This window comes from Microtus pennsylvanicus, chromosome 3, assembly GCF_037038515.1.
Source record: "Microtus pennsylvanicus isolate mMicPen1 chromosome 3, mMicPen1.hap1, whole genome shotgun sequence".
Taxonomy (NCBI): Eukaryota; Metazoa; Chordata; class Mammalia; order Rodentia; family Cricetidae; genus Microtus; species Microtus pennsylvanicus.
In genome coordinates, this window is record NC_134581.1 from 51,069,211 (window position 1) to 51,077,232 (window position 8,022).

General features: G+C 49.8%; 1 protein-coding gene across 2 annotated transcripts in view; it reads right to left on the reverse strand.

The window, feature by feature from the left end:
• The window catches only part of Anxa2 (annexin A2), a 39,040-nt gene extending 34,053 nt beyond the window's left edge, over nt 1–4,987 (reverse strand). Inside the window, exon 1 of one of the 2 annotated variants that reach the window (XM_075965354.1) lies at nt 4,905–4,987. The gene's annotated coding sequence lies outside the window, so the exon portion shown is untranslated. Of the gene's footprint in view, nt 1–4,900 lie in introns of both variants that reach the window. The other variant, XM_075965353.1, reaches the window with a different exon arrangement.
• Between the last annotated feature and the right edge of the window lie 3,035 nt (nt 4,988–8,022).

Sequence of the window (8,022 nt, forward strand, 5' to 3'; positions counted from 1 at the left end):
ATGCTCTAAACAGCAAAAATACACTTCGCCGAGTTAAAAAGTGCTAGTTCCAAAAAGCCCAGATATTCATTTGCACAGAGCTTGTTGGGACATGGCTGGTCTGCAGGGAATCCAGCCCAGCACTTTCAGAGACACACCCACTTGGCCAGCCTTAACAAGACACAGCATGTTGTTGGGTTACCCCAAAACAGATGCCTAGCAACCACGATGAATCAATGGGGATGGGAATGACTCCAAACCTAGATTTTTAGTCAGAATGGGTGGGGGTGGGAATGTGGAGGACTGGGTTTCCCCACCACAGTCTTTGCTCTCTTATTGTAGTTCCTGGACACCACTGTCTACAAACCACACTAGGATTTTAAATAAATAATTAAAAAAAAGCAAGAATGATGGGAAAGGGAGTTCCCACTGGACCTCACCCTCTAAACCTCTAAATCATCTTTAGTTAACAGAACCTTCTTGAAGGCGCATACTTTCCCCCTTAGCTTTATGGTTCTGATTAATGTTTGACTCACAGGGCCAAGTTAAGCCCCAGGATTCCTGGAATTCCGCCAGCCCGCGCCCCGTGGCCTCAGCAAGAGGCCCCTGCAGCGCTTGCTCTAGCCTGTCCCTCTGGCTGTGGGATCTGAATCAATATTTGTCTGCTAGCTACAGATACTGCCACTTCTTGCTTTGGGAGGCCCTCCTGATAGACTGGGAGTGGGTGGAGAGAGACTGGAGTGGAAGAATGATGTCATTTGGCATGAGACACATTCGGCATTGGGAAATGCAGCCTGAGCACCTATAATTCAATCTCAGTGTCTTATGGCCCACATAGTAGGCTTCCAACTGGGCTCAGCTGCCAGAACAAGAAAAGCCCAAGTTTGAGACACTGCCCCACACTATGAACCTTCTTCCTGGTTTAAGTCTGTTGTTTCTTCTCTCTCTCCCTCCTCCTCCCTCCCCTTCTCTTGTCTTTAGACAAGGGTTCTCATTTAGCACAGCCTAGCGTCAATTTTCTAGCCAAGGATAATCTTCAACTTTGGATCCTCCTGCCTCCCGATTTTAATATGGTGCTGAGGATGGAATCTGAGCCTTCTGAGCCACACCACCCATCCATCTTCAATACTGTCTTTGCACAGGCGCACAAACGCACACTCACACATGCTCTCTCCATCTAAGTCAGGCGAGACCACTGACTCTTCTCTCAGATGCTCAGGACTACCTGCTCCTCTACCAGGAGCACTCGATATCAGTGGGCATCTAAGAGAGACTGTAAGCTCTAGGGAGTGACAGCGGAGAGCAGCTTTCTCAATCACCCTCCTTGCCCAGACCTCCTGCTAGTCTTTCCGCACTTGTGAAATACCAGAGTGTTTGGAGGACATCTTCCACACCGTCCAGCCATGGGACTTACGACTTACTCTTCTGTCCTGACTCAGAGGTCTGAGAGCTTATAGTCTCACTTAGATGGCAAGTTGGAATGGTTCACACACTGGTTCTTTCTGGTTTAAGTCTACGTTGTTCTTTTCCAACAGAGTCTCCTTTCTCAATTTCCCCTCTTTACCTAAAACTGAATGTTTAAAAAAAAAAAAAACCCAGGTCCAGTTCCACCCATTCAGACTTGGGAGCTCCCATTCCCAGCCTCTGAACATCTTCAGACAGCCTGGCAGATGATGTTAGGCCAGCTTCTGCCCATTGGTGATAAGCAGCTGGTACCCAGCCCCATCTCCACATTATCTGGATGCTATGGCCCTAGCTCTGCCACAGGACAACATGGGAACCAGAGCACACACAGGAACAAGCAGAGAGCCAGGCAGCAAAGAGGAAACCTGAGAGAGATAGCTGTGAGAACCTTGTAACTCCTCTGAGCTGTGAGTGTCCTCCGGGTGTGGCCAGGAGACAAAGGGCACGTACAAACGGTTCCGTGTCATGGCCACTCCCTAGGATTACAGTGTCCACTTCAAGTCTGGGATTTGAACTCAGACAGCTTGGATGCTGCAAATGGATACCCTAAGAAGATCTAAGCTCAGATGACTTAAAAGCGTCAATGTGAACCCATTAGGGAACATCTGGAGATCACGTCAGTGGAACCACCCAGAATCACCAGTCCCCTCAACGACATGGATGGGGGCTGCCTCTCGAAACAAAAGGAAACCCATGCCAGACTGCAAATGGGTGGAAAGAATTTCTGTTAAGGACTGGAATTTCCTCTCTGGTGGCAGGCCCACAGCTAGAGGAGGGTGTAACTTGGGGGATTAATTGTAGGTGCAGAAAAAGAGTCAGCTTCTACTCAAGGCTCGCAGTTGATTCTGCAGGACAGGTTTAAGCCAGTTGATTTAGACACTTCTTTGGGATGAGCTCAGCTCCATGTCCAGGTCTGAGAAACAGCTGTGTACAAGTGGGGAAGAGAGACCCAGCCGGGTTGGCGAGGAGATGCTAGTTTAGGAAAACAGGAAATGTCAAATCCAATTGCTATCTCTACAACTACTTCACTTATCTTTTTCTCTTTCCCCAATAGATTCAAAATCTCAAAAGCAAGGTGTGTGTGTGTGTGTGTGTGTGTGTGTGTGTGCAAGCGCACAGAGAATGCACACGCATGTAGATGTGTGTCTAGTTCGCTGCTGTGTCCTCAGTACCATAATTGGGACTGGGACACAGTGGGCACCTAACAGACACTTTGTTCATAAGACAAATGGACATTTAAAGCAGCCCATAGTGCCTGGGATTCCTTTTGTAACATACCCACTCTCCCCCGATGAAACAGGTCCCTGCACTTTGCCCAAGCCAAGAGTTAAAGCAAAAGTTCCCATCAGCCCTCACACACATTAATCTAGGCCCAAAGTCGCAGGGAGAAACCACAGTCCTCAGAAATCAATAGCAATTTAGAAGAGTGCCTGCCTTGCCAGGAAAACTACTTAAATCAGAACTTAGCCAGGAAGCCGATGGCCCAGACTGCATGCATATCTAATGCTAATCAATAGAGGGGCTTTAATAGCTCAAAGACACAGGATGTGAAACATTGAGACACCAGTCCAAACCCAAGCTCTCAGCTAAAGCTGTAAGCGTTAGTAAAACTTCCTGAACTCTACCACACCAAACAGGAAACCCTCAACAGAAAGATGTGCCTAGGGGGTTGCCCCTGCTGCAGCCGAGGCCATGGGCTCTAGAGAAACCCCTGGGTAAGCTGTGGACCCAGTGAAAAGAGACAGGGCTCTGCCCTGGTCTCATCTGCCATCTTCAAGTTCCCTGACTCAGATCCACAAGTTTCGGCAGGGCGCTGCCGAAATGAGGAGGAAGTGGGTGTGGAGAAGGACGGCAAAGCCAACGGAACACGGCAAGGGGACAAGCAGGGGGAAAAAAACCGGAGAAGAGGCAGACACACGTTTTCAATGAACACGATTTAATCAAGACTATCATCAAAACGAAGGGGGAAAGACCTGAAAACGACACCAGTGACTTAGCCTTCCTATCCACAGACCACTCCTCGCCTTCCCATCTTGTATCCTGCTCCCCTGCCACTAGGCAGCACTCAGATACAGGGCAAAGTAATTTTTTTTTCTTTTTTGAATGCTAGTTTGGGATTCCAAACACCTTCTACAGAGTTCTTGAGGGAGTGGTAGGGGAGTGGCTTCCCCAGTCAAGTTGTAGACTCACCTAGTAACGTCCCTGAGTTACAGGTCGAGGACCTTGGATCCCGAGAGTTTATGGTTGTTGTTAAGGGCTGAGGCTGAGTATGGCAAATTACTACACAAATGAGTAACTCTTTCCGGTTCTGAGAATGAAGACCGGATCTTGTGTACCCTCCTAGGGCGCTCTACAAATGAGCTAGATCATCAGCTTCTGGATTTTTTGAGACAGTGGTCTCACTGTGTAGCTCAGCTGGATTCACACTCAGGACCTTGCTGCCTCAGTCTCCTGAGTGTGGAGCTTACCGCTGTGTCTCAACTAGCAGGGGTTTTGTTTGTTTGTTTGTTTGTTTTTTCATTTGCACGACGCTGTGTTTTCAGTGCGCTTTACTATCTATTTTTGAATGAACTTGTTTTCGGAAACCTTCAATAACTCAGTGTGGGTGGGGCTAAGAACAAGAGTTCGGAAACCACTTTTATAGATAAAGAAACTTTTGGAACCACAGCCCTCCGGGCCAGCATTGGAACCTGCAGCCCAGGAGCCACGCCCTTTTCTATAGATCCTGTCAGCTGACTCATGGTGGCATCAGTGCAGTGGAGGCAACTTTCCCTACGGAACCACCCGGGGACGCTTCCTTCTGCACGCGTTCCAAAGAGTGGCAAACTCCACAGAAAGAAAGAAATCTGAGGTCGCTCTCCTACCAGACAATCTAGAGTTTGTGACAAAGACTGAGATGAGATTGTTTTATCGGTAAAGGAGAACACTATATTCAAGACTTGAAGTTCAGGTCCCCCCCCCCGGGACCTCCCCTGTACCCCGACTTCACAAAAGTACGTTTGTCAGCTGCAAGAAAATTCACCTGAAATTGCAGGAGTTATGGTTCAGAGTGAGAGAACGCAGTGCAGAAAGCGGAGGGGAAAAGTCCACAGACTTCACCGCTGAGCCGCAGGCTCCCCAGCGGCCACACCCAGTCCCCCGTTGGCACCTAGCATGTCTGGAATGCCGCACCCCCCGACTCTCCGCCCCACACAGGGTCTCCCCGCTTCCCAGAGGACCTCGGGGGGAATCACGGTCCCCCCCCACCTCTGCCCTACACCCCCTCAGGCGTGGTATGCAAAGAGACGTGTCACGACCCCAGGCGGGACACTTTGCAACTCTACTGCAGGACCCGCAGATCGCCCAGTGGGGTAGGTCCTTCTCCGTGCCTCCCAGGGTCCCCGTTGCCGGAGCCTGTCTGCTTCCCGTTCAACACCGCAACCCCGAGGCCATAGCGGGCGACCGAGCCGCACCCCACTTACCTGGGCCGGGCGCCTAGCGTTGAGAGCCTCCCCAGAAGCCGAGCGGCCCGGCTGGGCTGGGTGGGGCTTTTATACCCGCCCCATCCTCCCGGCGTAAGGCCCCGCCTCCCCTCCCCTCCCAGGCCAGTTCCCACCCTGCTCGGGGTGATTCACCCTCCTTGGAACGCTGCCCAGGCCCTGCCCTGCCCTACGTGACAGCCCCACCACCTCCCCAGGCCCATCAAGCCTCCACCCCCTGGAGCCCCCCCTTACTCCTAGGGTACAGGACCCAGGGCTCAGGCTGGTCTGGGTAATTAAGATTTCCGCAGACTTGCCCAATTCACTTCTTCTTTTGCTTCTAGGCTTTTAGGTAATGGAGGGTAGAATTGTTTCAAGACACATATATTTGGATTCCCCTGAGCTAGGCTGTTGGCGCCCAGCTCTCCATAACCGTCTGCAAACATATTAGTTTAACCTCTGGTCACCAGATGGAGGAGCATGGGGAGGGCGGGCAGTTCGCTTGAAACTGCCCTACAGAGCCTTGGAAACCAAAGCCACAGGGCAGGGAGGCCTCCAAGCAGTCAGAAAGACCTGGAGGTGAGGCCTGGAGGTGCCTCCTTCCCCCAGACAGCAGAACTTCTGTACTTTCTACATCCCAGGACTTCCTACCGTCTTTTCTAAAGGCAGGTTTTGGCTTTTTGAGATGTTTTGTTTTGTTTTTTGTTTTTCCTCATTCCCTTGACCAATTGCTTCTCTAGTTTCTATTGTTTCTTTTCTAGCCCGCTTTTCCAGGGGAGTCACATGGACAAGGCAGGAGTGAACTATGTTTGTGTGTGAATGCCCACACTGCATCAAAACTCAAGCTAGCAGAAGAATCCAGAACACCGTTCACCACGCTAGGTCTTTAAGCTCCCCCCTTCCACCTCTCTTTTCTCCTGGTCCTAATGGTTCTTCAGCATATCTCCCATCTCTTTGTGTGTACCTATGGTTCGCATGTATCACATGTGGAAGCCAACCAGATGGCAGCCTCGGGGATGCTGTTTCTCAGGAATGGTCCACCTTGTTATTTGAGACAAGGTCTCTCTTTGGCCTGGAGCTCACAAATTATGCCAGACCAGCTGGCTCAGGCTCTTTCGCTTGGGCCAGCTGAGCCATCTTCCTAGCCCTCCTGACTTCAACATCTGTTTGAACTTCCCACCCGAGTCTCAGCTCACTCCTAGGAGCCAGAGGAGGACAGCCAGGGGAAGAGATACTTGGTGCAGTGCCCACTGTCACACAGCCAGTTAGCTGTGAAGCCGGCCTCAGCTGGGGTCTCGACACCCAGCTCAAGCTCTGAGTTGCCCAGCCCTGTCTCTAGGAGCTGTACACAAGCCCCAGCAGAATGACAAGTAGAAAACACCGTAAAGTTTTTGAGACAATGTCTGATTTGCAGTCACAGCTCTTCAATAGGGACAGCTTTAAAGACAGAAACCACGTTTCTCTGTCGACTGGGTGCAAACACCTTGGAACATAAGAAGACGCAGGCAGGCACACCATGCCTGCAAGCTGTCGTTATTTCTCCACCCAGCCCCACAGGCCACACACTCCTGCTTGTGTGTGGGAATGTACCGGAAATGACACTTGACTGACATCATGTGAAATGTAGGAAAAGCCACCAAACATTCTAAAGAATTTCTGGCTTATTCTGGACATCTGGCAAAGCTTAACATATATGGCTAGGCTTCATTTATGCCCTGCTAAACTTGTCAGTGACCCCATCAAAAAAAAAAAAGAGGCAGTTAGAAGTCATACGTGGCTATTTCTGAGGAATGCGAGACCAGCTCTGCTAATGTGAAGAGCTTCTGCCTCACCATTCAAAGGCTGTCTTCTTCCGTTGTTTCCCTGAAGCAGTTCCCTCTGCTTCACACATGGCCGACTGCCGTGGGTTAAACGCTGAGGAAGTCTTAAAGCACTGAGACCGTCTTCAAAACACCATGCAGAGTCTTTCTGGATCTTAAACTATTTACACCATTTTCAAACTTTTATTTTATGTGCATGAGTGTTTTTGCCTGCATGTATGTCTGTGGACCACACATTTGCCTGGTGCCCTTAGAGGACCCTGGAAGTGGAGTTAGAGACTGTTGTCAGCCACCATGTGGGTGCCGAGAATCAAACCTGACTCGTCTGGAAAAGAAGCCAGTGCTCTTAACTGCTGCGCCGTCTCTCCGCTCCCCTGGAGTCTTAAGATAGATATCTGCACAGCCGCATCCTTGTTTTCATCTTTATCCTGAAACTACTTCTTAAGTTGGAAACCACTGACTATAGTTCTGCTTGGGAAGCAAAGAGGTCTCTCTTTTGTGTGCACCTTTCTTCTTGTCCTGGCTCCTTGGCATCCTGCATTCTTTCTGGAGATCTCACTGGTTCTGATGTTAGTCCATCGGACACACATTTTATCAAAAGCCAATTTGAGGGGACGCTTACTGATACATATTCGGGATAATTTGGAAATCAAATTGACCATTGCTAGGCAACAGTTGTATTACACTGAATGGATAGTTAATAAAATTCCACAAACAGGTCAGGTGGGTGGGGCAGGGGTGGGAGAGGTAAAATGCTTGGCTTGAAAACAGGAGGGCTGGAGTTCAACCCCCAGAATTCACATTAAAAATATGACTGTGGTATGTGTCCTTGTAATCTAAGCATCAGGGAGTTGAAGGAGTGGAAGGGCGGGGGAGGGGGCGGGCCCTTGGGGCTCTCTGGACAGCCAGCCTACCTTACTTGGCCAGTTTCTGGCCACTGAGTGATCTTGTCTTAAAAGAGTGCCCGAGGAACTATAATAATAGAGGCTGTCCTCTGGTCTCTATGCACATATGTGTGCGTGCACACACACACATACACTCACATCACTCACACACTTTCATACACACAAAACACACACTCACATGCACATGTACACAGGAAAAGCTCTTATTCCAGTTGGACAGACTTTGTAAAAATGTCAGGAAAGCTATGTGGCCAGGCTAACCTCTGAAAAGCGCAGTTTTCCCCTCAGCCGAACTAACTCTGGTCCCCTGCAGCTCGTGGTCACTTTTACAAGGTTTTACAAGCCTCTGCAGTCTAGCCACGCTGGACTTAGAATAAGCTCTCAGACAGAGTCTGT